At 40.4% G+C, this 15,136-nt stretch overlaps 1 long non-coding RNA gene across 3 annotated transcripts; it reads left to right on the forward strand.

Annotated features, from left to right (window-relative positions):
* Positions 1-1,129: 1,129 nt before the first annotated feature.
* Positions 1,130-3,496, forward strand: LOC147629002 (uncharacterized). Of its 3 annotated transcripts, none has more exons than XR_015267996.1 (3): positions 1,130-1,402; positions 2,713-2,866; positions 3,019-3,496. It is a non-coding gene; the product is annotated as an uncharacterized LOC147629002 (long non-coding RNA). The 3 variants fall into 3 exon arrangements; XR_015267995.1 differs by having other exon boundaries at positions 3,008-3,493; XR_015267997.1 differs by lacking the exon at positions 2,713-2,866 and having other exon boundaries at positions 3,008-3,496.
* The last annotated feature ends 11,640 nt before the right edge of the window (positions 3,497-15,136 follow it).

A 15,136-nucleotide genomic window follows, 5' to 3' on the forward strand; every position in this document is an offset into this window, starting at 1 on the left:
TCGGAGTTCGAACAAAACTTGGTTTTGCAGGAGGCTCATACGCTGGATTATTAGGGGGGCATTTTTCAAGCCCTATTTACTGGCAAAAACGTGTTGCAAGCAGGATTGTGGTGGCCTTTTGTGTTGAGAGATGCTCAATATGCAAAGGGGTGCCTGGTTTCCTTCTTCAAAATGGAGCAGACAGAATGCTGGATAATCTAGTTCTCTCCCATTGGAACCATTCCAAAATTGGGGCCTAGACTATTTGGGTCTGGTGAATCCACCAGCAAAGTATACTCAGAACAGATACATCCTTGGGCTACAAATTATTGTACTAAGTGGGTTGAAGCTTGGGCTTTAAAAGATAATAAGAAAGATAGTGTGGCTAAAGTTTTGTATACCAATATAATGACGTGGAACTGGTTAGTGATCAAGCCTGATCTCAATTTTTAAATGATGTGGTTGAGGAGTTAACCACCAGGGACTTGATATTACATAAGAAATCAACTCCATATCATCCCCAGGCAAATGGGAAAGCAGAGAGTTCAAATAAGATCTTGATTCGTATTTTGAAGAAGACAGTTGAGAACAAGGATGATTGGGATAAGAAGCTGGATCCAGCCTTGTGGGCTTTTAGAACTGCTTTCAAAGTCACAACAGTGATGATGACTCCATTCCGGTTGGTGTACGGGTGGAAGCAGTGGTGCTAATGGAGTTTGTGGTACCTAGTTTGAGGGTATAGTTCAGCACAAGCTTTCACCAAAGATGTCTATTCGACATAGGTAGGAGCAACTATTGCAGCTTAAAGAAGAGATAATTCTTAGTACTTATGTGAGAGAGGTGGTACATCGGAGAAGGAGTGCTTGGGTGAACATGCACATTAATTTTGAGGTGTTTAAGAAAGGTGATTGGGTCATGGTGTACAATTCTAGGTGGGGAAGTTCCCTGGGAAGCTCAAACTCTGTTATTCAGCCCTTTTCAGACTGCCTAGGATCTAGGTCAATGTACCTCTTTAAGCTCAAGGCAATTTCATGAAAACTCTAGTTAATGGTTTCAGACTAAAAACATTTATGGGTCATGAAGTAGGTGTGAATGGGGTTGGTGTTACAAAAGATTTTAGTCTTAATCACTTGTGTGGAAGTTACTTCAAAACATCATGAGATACTTCGCTCGCCTGAGGTGAAAGGTGAAAGTTTGTCCTGCATGATGCAGCCTTAATCGCTAGAGCATTGCAACTATTTGTGTTCTCTGTTGCATGAAATGGCGCATCCAAAGGTGTCTACCCAGAAGAAACTTCCTAGGAGGGAGGTCAAGAGCACAATACCTATAGAGTGGCAGAGCGAGGAGTGTGATGTGTCACCGGTTACTTCTGAGGAAGAGGTGGAGGTGCCCGAGACTAAATCATCGCCAATAACGAGCAAGGGTAAGGGCAAATTTTCTCTTCCTGCTACACCATTTCAAGACTCAGAATTAGAGCTTAATTTGTTGATGGAGGAGAATGAGGTTTGGCTAAGGAAAATAGGGTTGGGAAGTTTGCCAGTTTACCCTGGCTCGCTTGGAAAGGGAATATTTATGATTCGTTTCAGCTTGATTTGCTGAGAAAGAATGGGGGTTAAGTGATTCCTGGAGTCATTATTTGAGTTTAGTTGATATGAGGGTGTTTCAGGTTCCCTTGGGAACAGTTGAGCTAGTCTACAAGTGTCTAAATGAAGACATGGTTAAAGAGTTTGGGGAGCCAGTAGGCCTGAGGGGATATTTTTCTCTTAAGAATTTATCAGAGTGTCAAAAATTGCAGATGCACTGGTATTTGGAAAGAGTGTTATTACTTATGAAGACTAATTATATTGGTAGAGAAAATTATGGGGTTTTGTTTTATGCTGAGCAAGGAGGTGAAACAAATTGGGCCGGAGTTATTCATTCTCATTTGATGTTGGAGGTTGGGCAAAAGGATAAGCACAAAACAATTGGGTAATCAAGATAATGTGGATGAGGTTTTGCCTTTTGTTTATACTGATGCTTATAAGATGACTATTTATCAAGATTTACTTGCTTATGGGTATTTAGTGGATGAAGCTGAAATTCAGGTGATGTCTTTGGGAGATATGAAGAAGTGTTGACACATTGGATCAAAATTTGGTGAGAGGAAAAGTGCAGTATTATGCAGATGCTTTGAAATCTTGGGAAATAGTTAAGATGTTTATTCATGAATAGTAGGTTTTGATCAAGGAGCAGGTTAAGTTAAAGGGTTTGAAGGAACAATTGGTTAGAGATGCAAAAAGTGTAGTGGAAAAGCTGAAAAATGAAATGGTGTGCATGGAAAACCAGCATAAGGATTATATTGAAGAGTTGAGAGTGAAATTGGCTTTAGTTTCACAGCAAACAACACGAGAGAAATTTTCTGGAAAACTGCTTGGAGAATGGAAGGAGGAAATGAGTTAGAAAGTGCCGAAGGAGTTGCAAAGCATGGCAGCAGCAGCAAATGCTGAATTAAAGGTAGAAAATGTGCTCTTACAAAGAAGAATGATTCCATTATTATAGGTGGAGAAACAGGTTCTTCAAAATGAGACTAAGGTGGATATTGAAGGGGTTCTTGTGTCTAATGCAGATTTAGATGAGATGTAGTTTGTTATGGTTAAATCTGGTAATGATGTGTGGATTTTGGTGAAGGACATAATGTTAACTTTAATTTAGAGACCATATGATATTCTCAAAGGTTCTTTTGTGAGTGTAAAGGTTTGGAAGAAGTATTGCAGCAGAAGGAAAAGTTGGAGAAGGAGTTAGCAGCTAGCAACATTGGAAGACAATATGTGTTTGAGGACTGCAGCACTGGTCAGACAAAAGACTGGGAAAATTCTAAATCTGGATGATCAAAATGTGAAGCAAACTGGTAATTTGGATGATCAGGTTTAGAAACATGTGAAAAAGATAGGGAAGTAAATTGAAGCTGATGAGTTTACAAGCTTGGTTAGTAAAGTTTTAACAGATTTATATCATGAGTCTATTGATCATGCATAATTGGTTAATCCAGGTGGTGTGCAGGAATCGGTTGATGGGGATTCTTAGGGGATGTCTACTGTTTCTAAAAATGCTGATGATGGAGTGGACATGCCTTTAGAGAATATGGAGAACTAGATGTTTCACATTGTCTCTTCAGGATTAATAAGCCATTAGAATTTTTTTTGTATACAATTTGCTAGACAACCATGTGAGAGGATTGGTTGGATCCTAGTATTGCACTAGGCTCTCCATCAATTACTCAGTATGGCTTTATTTTGGTGTGGGCACTAGGTGAAGGTTCAACAAAATTTTTCATTTTGTTATAGTAATCAAGGAAAAGTGTGGGTTTAGGTTGGATTCTGTGAATCTACCCACCGGGTTGTGCCAGGTGTTAAATCCATAAAGTACAAATAGTTATTAATAATAGTATGTCGGCATTATATGTGTGAACCAACCTTAGTGGTTAGTTACTAGAGATTTTCCATGCAACCTGAATATATGAAGGGTACATGAATCCTGAAAGAAGAACTGATCTTTTGCAACAATCTCGTGTCTTCTCTGTGTTGTGAAATTTTAGTGTTTATGATGTCTTTTGTGTCTTGTTTGGACATTCTAGGTGTTTTGTTAGATAATCCAGGTTAGAACTAGACAACCCAGGTAGCGACTGTTTCCATGATATCTCTATTTTCAGTAGGTTAAATGTACTAGGCTTCGACCAGAGTACAATCCAAATCAGCAGTTCAACCTCATGCCATGACTTCTCAACTTCACCCATTGTCCTACTAATGTAATAAATAGGCATCATGTATGATTGCTTTGTGCCTCTCTACACAGTACTGCCCCTACTACATGATGTTAGGGCCAACACTAAGACTCAAATAGAACACATGGCTCCAATCTAGAGGCATCATGACCAGAAGAGTACAAATCATATCCTTAATATTTTCAAAAGCATTCTCCTCCACTTGACACCACATAAAAGGATCCCACTAACTAGCTTTTTGTAAACGATAAACATGCTCTGCAAGCATACAAAAAGATCTGGACAAATACCTAAGCCTTTGGACAAAACTTATAAGTTCCTTGGTTGACTTTGGGCTTTCCATCTCCTTTCCATCTGTAAAAAACTTCCCACCTTTGCAGGATCTAGAGCTATGCCATTCTCAATAATTTCATGGCCCAAAAGTACCACCTTGGCCCTTTCTAGTTTCCACTTAGCTGGGTTGAGTTGGGATCCATCTTCATCAAGCCTCTCAAACACCAAGTCCAAACTCACCACATGGATCTATCTGTCAATGTAAACACAAAAATCATCCATAAAAAATCTAACAAAGGATCCAAGTTATGGGCCAAGAACCTGATCCATCCAACTCTAAAAACTGGCATATGCATTAAAAAGAAGCCCAAAGGGCATAACCCTGTCACAAAACACCCCCAACAAGCAGTAATAAATCTGGTCTTCTGGGGTTATCATTAATCTGAAAATACCCACTAAATCCATCACAAATTGAATATCTCTCATGCCTTGCAACCTTGTCTAGTATCTCAACCTGAAATGGGAGAGGATAGTGATGTCTCTTTGCAGATGCATTGAGAGGTTTGTAATCCACACAAACTGAATATCTCTCATGCCCTACAACTTGGTCCAGTATCTCAACAACCTAAAATGGGAGAGGATAGTGATGCCTCTTTGCGGCTGTATTGAGAGGTTTGTAATCCACACAAACTGAATATCTCTCATGCCCTGTAACTTGGTCCAGTATCTCAACCTGAAATGGGAGAGGATAGTGATGCCTCTTTGTGGCTGCATTGAGAGGTTTGTAATCCACACAAACTCTCCACTTATTACCCTTCTTAGGTACAATGACTATAGGGGAAACCCACTTTGCATCATCAACTGGGTAAATAAACCATCTTGTAACAATTTGGTGCCCTCCATCTCCAAAACCTGTCTCTCAATAACACCCAGCCTCCTTAGCTTCTGAGCCATTGGTCTTGCACCTTCTTTTAGTTTTATTTCATGAACCGCACTTGAAGTTCCCCTCATCTGGCTATAATCTTTGGCAAATATCTTTGGATATTTGTCAAATAAAGCTGCATACTGCTCTTTTTCTTCATTAGTCAGGTTACTAGCACAAGCATCTCCATCAGCTTAGCTTTTGGTACATTGGGATCTACATCTTGAACATGATCCTGTTCGGCCACATGACCAGCCATACCAGCCTCTCTAACCTCACTTACATTAGTCAGGTTACTAGCACAAGCATCTCCATCAGCTTAGCTTTTGGTACATTGGGATCTACATCTTGAACATGATCCTGTTCGGCCACATGACCAGCCATACCAGCCTCTCTAACCTCACTTACATTATGCACTCCACACATGTCCACATCTAGCTCCAACAAGCTCTGATCCAAACCCATGTCATCATTAGCTCCATCTGAAGGTTCCGTTGAATAAGCATCATAGTTGTCCATAGAGGTTGAATTAGCCCTTGTATCCTTTTCCAACTCCTCTCCAAGATCCAAGATCAAAAATCTTGCCTGTCTTTAAATCATACCTTATCCTCTTCTCTTTAGGACTATCCACAAACAAGTCAGTGAAACCTCTATACTAGTCTTGTCCTTGACTTTATAGCAATCAGCCAAGGTCTTCCTAAAATGATGGGGTATGCCTCAACCCTTGTTGGCATCACATGCATATCTATCATCACTTTCTCACCAAGAACATTCAACTCCAAATCTTTGATCACACCAAGACACTTCACCTTTGAGCTATTGGCCATCTTCACACTGTGAAAATAGACTTTCTATCACCTCCATCCCAAGATCATACATGGCACACACCTAGGCTCCTCCATCAATACCAAACCTTTTCAACTTTCCTGCCATGAATCTAGATATCCACAATAGGTAAAATATCAGAAACCTTACTTAGCTAAACCACATTAGCCTCAGATATTCTAATTTTGACTCTCCTAACACTTACAAACTTGTGCCACTATCTCTTTATGCTAGAATTTAGTTGCAAAAGCTGACCATAAGTGATATTAGCTTTCTTAAGTTTAACATTAGATAGGATACTATAAGGGGGTTGTCCCTCTCCTCCCAACTAAAAATCATTCATGCCAATTGTCCTTCTTCTAGCCCTATCTTTTCCTTGCTTGCTAGATTTAGCTTGTTCCATGGTTGCCTTCCCCTTCTCTTGCTTCTTCTTGTCTCTTGTCTCCCTACCTGCACCTTCAAATTCGATCCTTTTCATCCTTATCCTCTTATTGGCCATTGAATCAGGCTCACCTTCCTCTTCCATAACTACTTCAATCATGTTCACATTACCCAAAGGTCCTTGAGGCTACACTTTTCCTTGTCTGGGCACCTGATTTCCATTAACTCCATCCCTATTGATAGCATCCCTATTACCCTCTGGTCTTTGAATAATGGGATATATACCCCCTAGCTCCCTTCTTGGTTAAGGAAATTGAGGCACTATATGATCCCTTTCTCCTCAATTATAGCACTAGACCTGATCCAGCTGCCTCTCCCCTTGTGGTTTTCTTACTTGGTTTTGAATAACTTGCATAACAAGATTCAAGTTCCCAATTTTCTCTGTCAGCTTTTGAATTTCTTGATGAAGCCCATGTTGCCCTCTATTTGTGTCTACAACCCTTGGAACCCCCACATGGGACTCCCTTTCCAAATGCATATCCATAGGAAATGGTTCAACCACATGCCTCCTTGCTTCCCTATCCTTTCTTGCCAACTCTTGTTTCCTCATCTTCTTCCTCCATAGCTTTGTAGCCATTCTTATTGCCTCTGCCTAAGTATTTGGGTCCTTCAGCTCCACCTTCTCTTTAATTCTCCTTTGCAACAATCTTATAAACCTGTCTTTCTTCAGAAAGTCTGGTGGCACTTAATTTTCTCCTAGAACACTCAGAATTCTTCTCCAAACTACTTCAAATCTATTTCGCAAAACCTGTAATTTCTTCTTCCTTCCCTTGATACAACCTACTCAACGCTCTTCAAAGATCTTCAAAGCTATCCACTTTCCCATATCTCCTTCTCAAACCTCCCCTCAACCTATCCCAATCTCCTTTGTCACCCTATGTAGCCACATCTTCATACCATTCTCTGGCTACTCCTTCCAACAACACAATCCCACCATTCTAAGCTCATAAGCATCTTTCATCTTTCTTATTACTAAGGACTGCCAATTCAATCCTTCTTAGGAATTGGTCTACATCTTCACCTCTCTTTCCTTTGAACAACTCATACCCTACTCCAGCCATAGGTCTTGAGTTGATCTTCAAGTGATTTCCATTCTGATGATCAAATCCCTAAACAAGAACTCTTTGATCCTGAGTGGGGGAAAAAAAACATGGGAAGAGCAAACACAATCTTCCTCTATAGCACCTAAATCAATGAAAACATCTAGCACATGACACCCAACAGCCTTGCAACTATCCACCACTAAACCTTGTCTGAATTTGTCTAAGACCTGAACCTTCTCAACCTGAATCAACTGACCCATAAAAATTTCCTCTTTGGTTAGATCTGACTCTAAACTACTTTGATCTTCAACCCTAACTCCTCAATTGACCTGCTCTAATCTCCTACATACCTAAACTATGATCCCAATTTATCCTCAGCTAATCTGCTGCTCCTATTGATGATTGTAATTTAATTCACCTAATAGTTGTGCTGACCTCTGTAGAATTCTTGCTATCTAAATCCTCCAAATTTCCTCTAAGACCTTCAACTTTCAAATCCCTAGTTCAGAAGCCAACTAAACATATCAGCACACCTGACTCAGAGTTTTCCACTCATGTGTCCTCTAACACTTCAAAACCCCTGGGCACCCTAGAATATATAATGATCTAGCCCTAAAACTTTTAATTTGGTAGTAGCTGACTCCCCTGTTGAATTTTTTAAAACTCAACAGACTTCAGATTTAGACTCACAATTGATTTTCCTCAATAATTTCAATCAAGGCAACATATCCACCTCAACTAAATCATCAAATCACAAAACTTTATCACCCATTTATAGGAGATCCAAACACAAACACCCTATCTTCTCTGCATGTAGATAAAACCAAACTAGTCTCAACAACCATGAGACCCTAGGCTAAAAAAAAAAAGAGGGAAACAAGAGAACTAAGAGAATCTCCACAACTCCAAGCTTGCTTGATGGAGTCTACAGCCACCTCTGTAGATCTTCTTCTGTGAACAAGAACTACAGAAGAACAAAAAAGATAACAACAAGTTCTAACAAAGGTGCAAAAAGGGATCCTAGGGCTTACCTCTACAACCTAGCTGATCCTCTGACTCTCTTGTACTCCCTTTTCTCTAGTCTCTATCCAAATCTGCTCGGATAGCTTCCCCCTCTTCTCTCAGTGTGCTTTGGTGTCCTTCTCTCCAATGAGCTCTCTCAAAGAATTTCAAAACTCCAAACTCGAACTCCTGTCCCCTACGCAAAAAGCCTCCTTCCTAGAAAAACCAAACCTCCTACTTCTCCTACCTTCCTAACAGGTAACTACCACACGTCGCCTTCAAGCTCTCCATGCACATTTCCTTAATCCTAAAGATCTTATGGATCTCCCTATACCTCCATGCATAGTTCACCCTTCTAGCTGCTCCATGGCCTAGGCTAGCATATGTTCACACCATCCTTCTACAATTTGGCTTCTCCTCCTCTAGGCTTGTTTATGTCATGATTCTACTGGGCTCAAAAAACCTGTCCACAATGTCTTTGCTATCAGGGACTTCAAAAAGCCTATGACATATGATGAGATCCTAAGAAGACCATTTATGAGACAATGATCCAATGACTAGGGAATAGACCATATACACAAAAAAGAAGTAACCATGAATGTTAATCCCAAAAATTGAAGTCATCGTATAATTATAAAACATCATGTAGAGGATGAGGGCTCTGTCACCTAGTTACAGAGCATCTTGTAGAGGATAAAGACTCTATCAAAAACTCAGTCTAAAGAAGTGTGAAATTGAAAATTCCTAAAAAAAGACACTTAGTCTAGATACTTTGGTTGAGCTTTAGGCATCCTTGACCCCCCTAGAGAATTCAAGCATGGTTCAAACAAGAATTTTTAAACCAAGTAAAGGCTCACAAAAGAGGAAAAAAGTAAAACCTCTGCAAAAGAACCCCCTATGATTGAAAATGACGATGAGTGGTTCTGTTACCTCAAAGCTATGAAAACCCATAGAGAATTCTATTGAAGGTGGGAAGCCAATAGGGGGGGGGGGGAGCACAACCACCATAAACATCTGCTTTCTCCTGCAAGGCTAAATTCCCTTTCCATCATCCTACTCAACCCGAAGGACCAAAAAAACTTAGCCATTTGTCTAGGAGGAAATGAAACTAGGAGTTGGCAAAAGCAAAGATAGAGAGACCAAAGAAAGACAAGAAAAACTCAACCAAGATGCGAGATGTTGCACACAAATATGGCTAAACTTGTGGAAATTGAGGAAGAAGAGGAATAGAAAGTTAAGCCTCATGATTATGGTTGCAAGATAAGGGACACCCTTTTGATATTCAAAGTGGTGCCCTGAAGGTAGCCTAAAAGTAGGTATCTCCACAACTTAAAGGTCTAATCTCTCATGGTTACATTTGGACTTTTGTGACATGTACATGTAGGAATTTTGTGGCATAGTGTTTTGGGCACGCCTTTGATCTAAAATCATATATATAGTGGGCACTCCTCTGATAAAAAATCACACATATAGTGGGCACCCCTCAGAATAAAAATCCAAGTTCTTTTAGGGTATGTTTCATTGCATGAAAGTTTCGGTGATTTCATTGCTGTAAGAGCCATAAGAGAATCCGTAAACAAGATGAGAGGGAACGACGTGAGAGAATACAAAAAGAAAACAAGGAGTTTAAGAATGAACACTCTCGACCACCACCTCACTTCTCAGGAAAGAATGGATATCTATACTATGTCCAAGCACAAGATAGTATCAAAGACCAAGTAAAACGATCAGATGGATTCCAACCAGGAGAAAAGCTAAAAACTGTTAGCAAAAATTACAAAAAAAACAAAGAGACCAAAACAAAAACTCAAGTCTCAAACCGATTCAAAAGAGAGTGTCGGAAGTGCAAAGATAACGGTTGAACAAAAAACTCTGATGCAAGATTGCAAAAGAGAGCTCAAAACCGCATGGTCTTCAATTAGTGATGACTCAAGTGGACAAGAACAAGGTCTCAATGTTCCCCCCAACTTCACACAGTACACTCTTCAAGATCGGAAGATTGTTCTTCAACAGCCCATGTGACAAAAGCCAAGCATGCCCCAGGGGTTTTATATGATGGTCCAGAAGATGCAAAAAAAAATTGATATCGCTAAGCCAGGAGAAGAGCCTCGCTATGTGTGGATTGCCACAGACTTGTCCTTAGATGAGGAGAAGTTATTAATTCAAACAATAAAGGAGTATCGCGATGTTTTTGCTTGGAGTTATAAAGACCTCAAAGGAGTTGATCCAAGCATATGTCAGCATACAATTCCATTGCGAGAGGATGCAAAGCCTTCCAAGCAACGTCCTTATACTTACAATGAGAATTTTGCACGAAAGATAAAAGAAGAAATAGACAAGCTCTTAGAGGTAAAATTTATCTATGAGATTGAACACACTGAATGGGTCTCCCCTATTGTAGTGGTGCCCAAGAAAAATGGAAAACTTCGAGTATGTGTAAGCCTCAAGAAGGTAAATGCAGCTACAGTACGTGATCATTACCCACTTCCAATCACGGATCATGTTTTGGAACGAGTTTCAGGGAAAAAGGCATATAGTTTCTTGGATGGATTCTCTGGTTTACAATCAAGTGTCAATTGATCCGAAGGATCAACACAAGACAGCCTTTGCTACTGAAGATGGCATCTTTGCCTATCGTGTTATGCCATTTGGTCTAACAAATGCACCTGCAACCTTTCAGCGGTTAATGAGTCATGTATTCAAGGAGTACCTTAGGCAATTTCTTGAGATCTTCATGGATGATTTATGTGTTCACTCACAAGAGCGTGATGATCATATAGAACACCTCAGACTTATGTTTCAAAAATGTCAAGTTTATCGTATATGCTTGAATCCCGACAAGTGCAAATTCATGGTAAGACAAGGGAAGATTTTGGACCATATTGTTTCTCGCAATGGTATTTCAACAGATATGGATAAAATTGATGTCATTGTCTCATTACCTCGGCCTATCAACCCTAAAGGGGTACAAATATTCATGGGACATTGTGGCTATTATCGTCGATTCATCTACATGTACGCTGTCCTAGCCAGACCATTATATGCTCTTCTTGTAAAGTTTAATTGGACTGACGAGTGTGAGGAATCCTTTGAAAAGTTGAAGCAAGCATTAGTGTCTGCACCCATCTTACGGGCACCAAATCTTTCATGTCCATATTGATGCTTCAAACTTTGCAATTGGATGTATTTTGGCTCAATCGGGGGAGAACATAATAAGGATTTTCCAATCTCATATGCTAGAACAATGCTGGAAGAATTATACCACAACAGAAAGAGAAGGTTTGTCCATGATATATGCAGTGAAAAAGTTTCGCCATTACCTTTTGGCAAACAAATTTATATTTTTTGTGGACCATCAAGCACTGCTATATTTGGTGTGCAACTCGAAGGATTGTGAGGTGGTTTGTCATCCTTCTTGAGTTTGATTTTAAAGTGGCAGTCCGAAAAGGAACAACTCATCTTAGGGCAGATCATTTATCTCGAATCACCTCTGGAGAAGCTCCTGTGGGGGGTGTGGATGATGATATGTTAGATTCAACACTTTTCCTTGTAGAGATAGCTCCTAAATGGTCTGAACCCATCTTAGAAATTTTGACAAGTGGGCAGATACAACTAGCAGGTCCTAATGTGGACCTATAGCAACCATTCAAGTTAATCTCAGGGAGATTATATTGTCAGGGTAATGATGGAGTGTTGCGGCTTATACCTAACCCTGACCAATATGAGGAGATCTTGGAATGGGCACGAGGGTATTGGTGGAATCCATGCATAAAAAATTCGTCACTTTCTTCCCCCCTTTTTTGTGTGTGCACCAGATCTCTTTCTCTCTCTACATCCTAAAATGCCCTGCAGTCCTTCTCCATGGAAAAAAGCTTCTTTCTCTACTCCAAAGGCCATAGCTAGCAGATCTATACTCCTAAATGAGCCTTCTCTCTCCAAACCCACAGTAGTAGCCATGGCTTGCAAGGAAGAAGCTTACCATGAGCATTCTCTCTACAATACTTGGTCCTCTCTCCATAGCTAGCAGATCTGTACTCCTAAATGAGCCTTCTCTCTCCAAACCCATAGTAGTAGCCATGGCTTGCAAGGAAGAAGCTTACCATGAGCATTCTCTCTACAATACTTGGTCCTCTCTCCAAACCCACAGTAGTAGCCATGACTTGCACAGAAGAACCTTTCCATGATGTATTCTCTCTCTATATTGCTTAGCAGCCATAGCTTGCACTAAAGAAGCTTCCCATAATGCATTGTCTCCTTTGCATTTCCTTCTCACCATTGCCAACCCTCTCTATGTTTCTTTGGCTCCCTTTGTGGCTTCTTTCTCTATCCACAATGCAGCTCTAGAGAAGCAACCCTCATCTCCATTCTTCCCATTTTTTTTTGATTCCATATCCTGCTCCTTCCACTCCTATTCAACCCAAGCTTACGAGCCTACTTTCTTGTAGATGGCACTACAAGACATCACCAATAAGCCTTCAGGTTTATTTGGAGATAGAATACGCAACCCTATTCAACCCAAGCTTACGAGCCTACTTTCTTGTAGATGGCACTACAAGACATCACCAATAAGCCTTCTAAGTTCCGCCTTCAGGTTGATTTGGAGACAGAATATGCAACCCTACGCAGTAGGCATGTTGCACCCAATATTTCATACGATCAGCTTTGAATGCAAGGAGCAAAGGCCATTGATCTTTGGATTGATGGAAATCTTTATCCACCAGATCCAATGTCTGGTGCTCTCCACCATTCAAAAGCATTACAAGTTTTTTGAAGTTTGTTGGTGATGGTTTCAATGGCCTTCTTGGCTATTGTAGGAGATTACACATGTTGTGGCTAGATGAGGCAGCTGAAAAGAGGCAAACACAATTTGCCTTCCACCAGCTTCAAGCAACGTCGACTAAGTAGATCAATAGTTTGATGCAGAGGATTAAAGATCTCTCAGCAGAGGAGCTTGAGGTGCAGAAGAATAATTTAGCGGATCGTGTGCGCACAATAAATCAATTTACCGATAATTATGTTCGTCTTCAACACTCCACTCGTAATCTTCGGCGTCGTGTTCACCATTTCACTCACCTTCCCATTGGATATCACGTAAGGCAAAGAAAATGTAAAGTTGTTGGGTTACTTTCTAAGACAGCAGGTGCATGCAAGAGGCATATTCAAACAACCAGGTAAAAAATTTTGTAGGAATTATAGCAACTTTGAGAAGCAATTAATGAATAAAGCATCTCTCATGGGTGACTCTTGCGATTGTAGGGCATGTGCAACAGCTATACTAGGATGTAACAACGCTGAGGACAATGTTAATGTCTCCCTTCTTCAGCATGTCCTTCAGGAGAAGGATATCATGGAAATGATAACAGGTTCTGGTAATGATAAGCTGCGGGAGATCCTTCGTCGACATTTCTTGAAGGAAATCAAAGAAATTGTCACACCCAAAGAGATGCTTGATATATGTGACTCAGCAGGTATTAGCTAGAAAGGTTACAGAGCAATGTACAGGTCAACCACTTTAGGGTTGCGAGCAAAGGGAGTTACGCAATCCTTGCTTCCAACACTTTATAGCTTACAGATGGCAAAGAAGTGTGCTAATGGTGATATTGCATCCATGTTTAATGGGTACAAGTGGGTGGAGGATATTATGCCAATGCCAACAAACAAACCCTTTGAATACAATGCATATAACAATGTCTACATTGACATGGAAGTGCTACAAAAAGCAATGATTCAGTACTATGGCCTCACACTTGAAGAGATAGGTGGAAATGCCATGTTTGTCTTGAAGCTAGATGAATGTCAAGTGGTTAAAGGTCAAAGACTGGAGCGTGTTAGTTTAACCTTGATGAGCCGAGCACTTAGAGGAAAGCCTTTAGAGACCCAAGAGTTGGATGCAAGTCAAGACAGCAATAATAGGGTCAAGGGCATAAGCAAGACTACTACGGTATTCAATCAGAGAAGAACATCTGGTGGCAAGTAGCATGGGTCTTCCCAAAAGAGAACCATGATACCTTGAGGTGGTATTTTGAATGGTCTGGCATTCAACATGTCGTCTCTTGTTAGGTCAATGGTCAAAAGCTTGATGTTCCTGAGATAGGCTGCTTTAACGTTGAATGGCACTTGGGTGGCGATCTAAAAACCTTAAAGTGTATGTTGGGTTGTAAAACAGGTGCGAATACTATATTCTCATGTGTTTACTATTGTCATTCCAAGATAGCAGTAGACTCAAGAGTAAAAGGGAAACAACCTAGCAAAGGCAAAAGTCAAAAACAGATGGGTGCAAAAAAAGCAATCGTTTTTTATGCTGAATAGAGGAAAGGATCAAAGGTATGGCATAATGGCATATTAAGTTGTGACCAGAGCAAGCCACCTAGTCGTGACCAGGAGGACAATGCTTGGAACCCAATCTTGGACATTCCACTATGTCAAGTGCATGTGTGCACATTACATGTAAGACTCAGGATTTTGGATAAGCTATTGATGCTCCACATAAACTATGTCTGGAACATGGAGCCCGAAGATCGACGAGAAGAGTCAATACGTGCACTAGAGGGTGTACTTTCCTCTATTGGACTGCATGCTGGAGTAGTGGTCTTGACAAAGGACAGAATATCAAACCCTACACAAGACAACCCTAATAAAATTTGCATGGGTGGATCAAAAACAAGACACTTGCTATCAAACCACTTGGGTTCTCATAGCCACACTAACTTTGAAATTTGGAAGAAGATATGTGATGTTACAACATATCGAGGAAATGATGCCAGGCTTGGCCTAAAACATGCACGTGTATGGGAGGCATGTGATAAAATGGTCGATCTTCTAGAGCGACCTCACCTGGATGACCATGGTATTGAGGCACTTAAACAAGCCACTTGTAGATTTACAGAAGAA

Source organism: Cibotium barometz, chromosome 18 (assembly GCF_041138505.1).
Source record: "Cibotium barometz isolate CiBa-2024 chromosome 18, ASM4113850v1, whole genome shotgun sequence".
Taxonomy (NCBI): domain Eukaryota; kingdom Viridiplantae; phylum Streptophyta; class Polypodiopsida; order Cyatheales; family Cibotiaceae; genus Cibotium; species Cibotium barometz.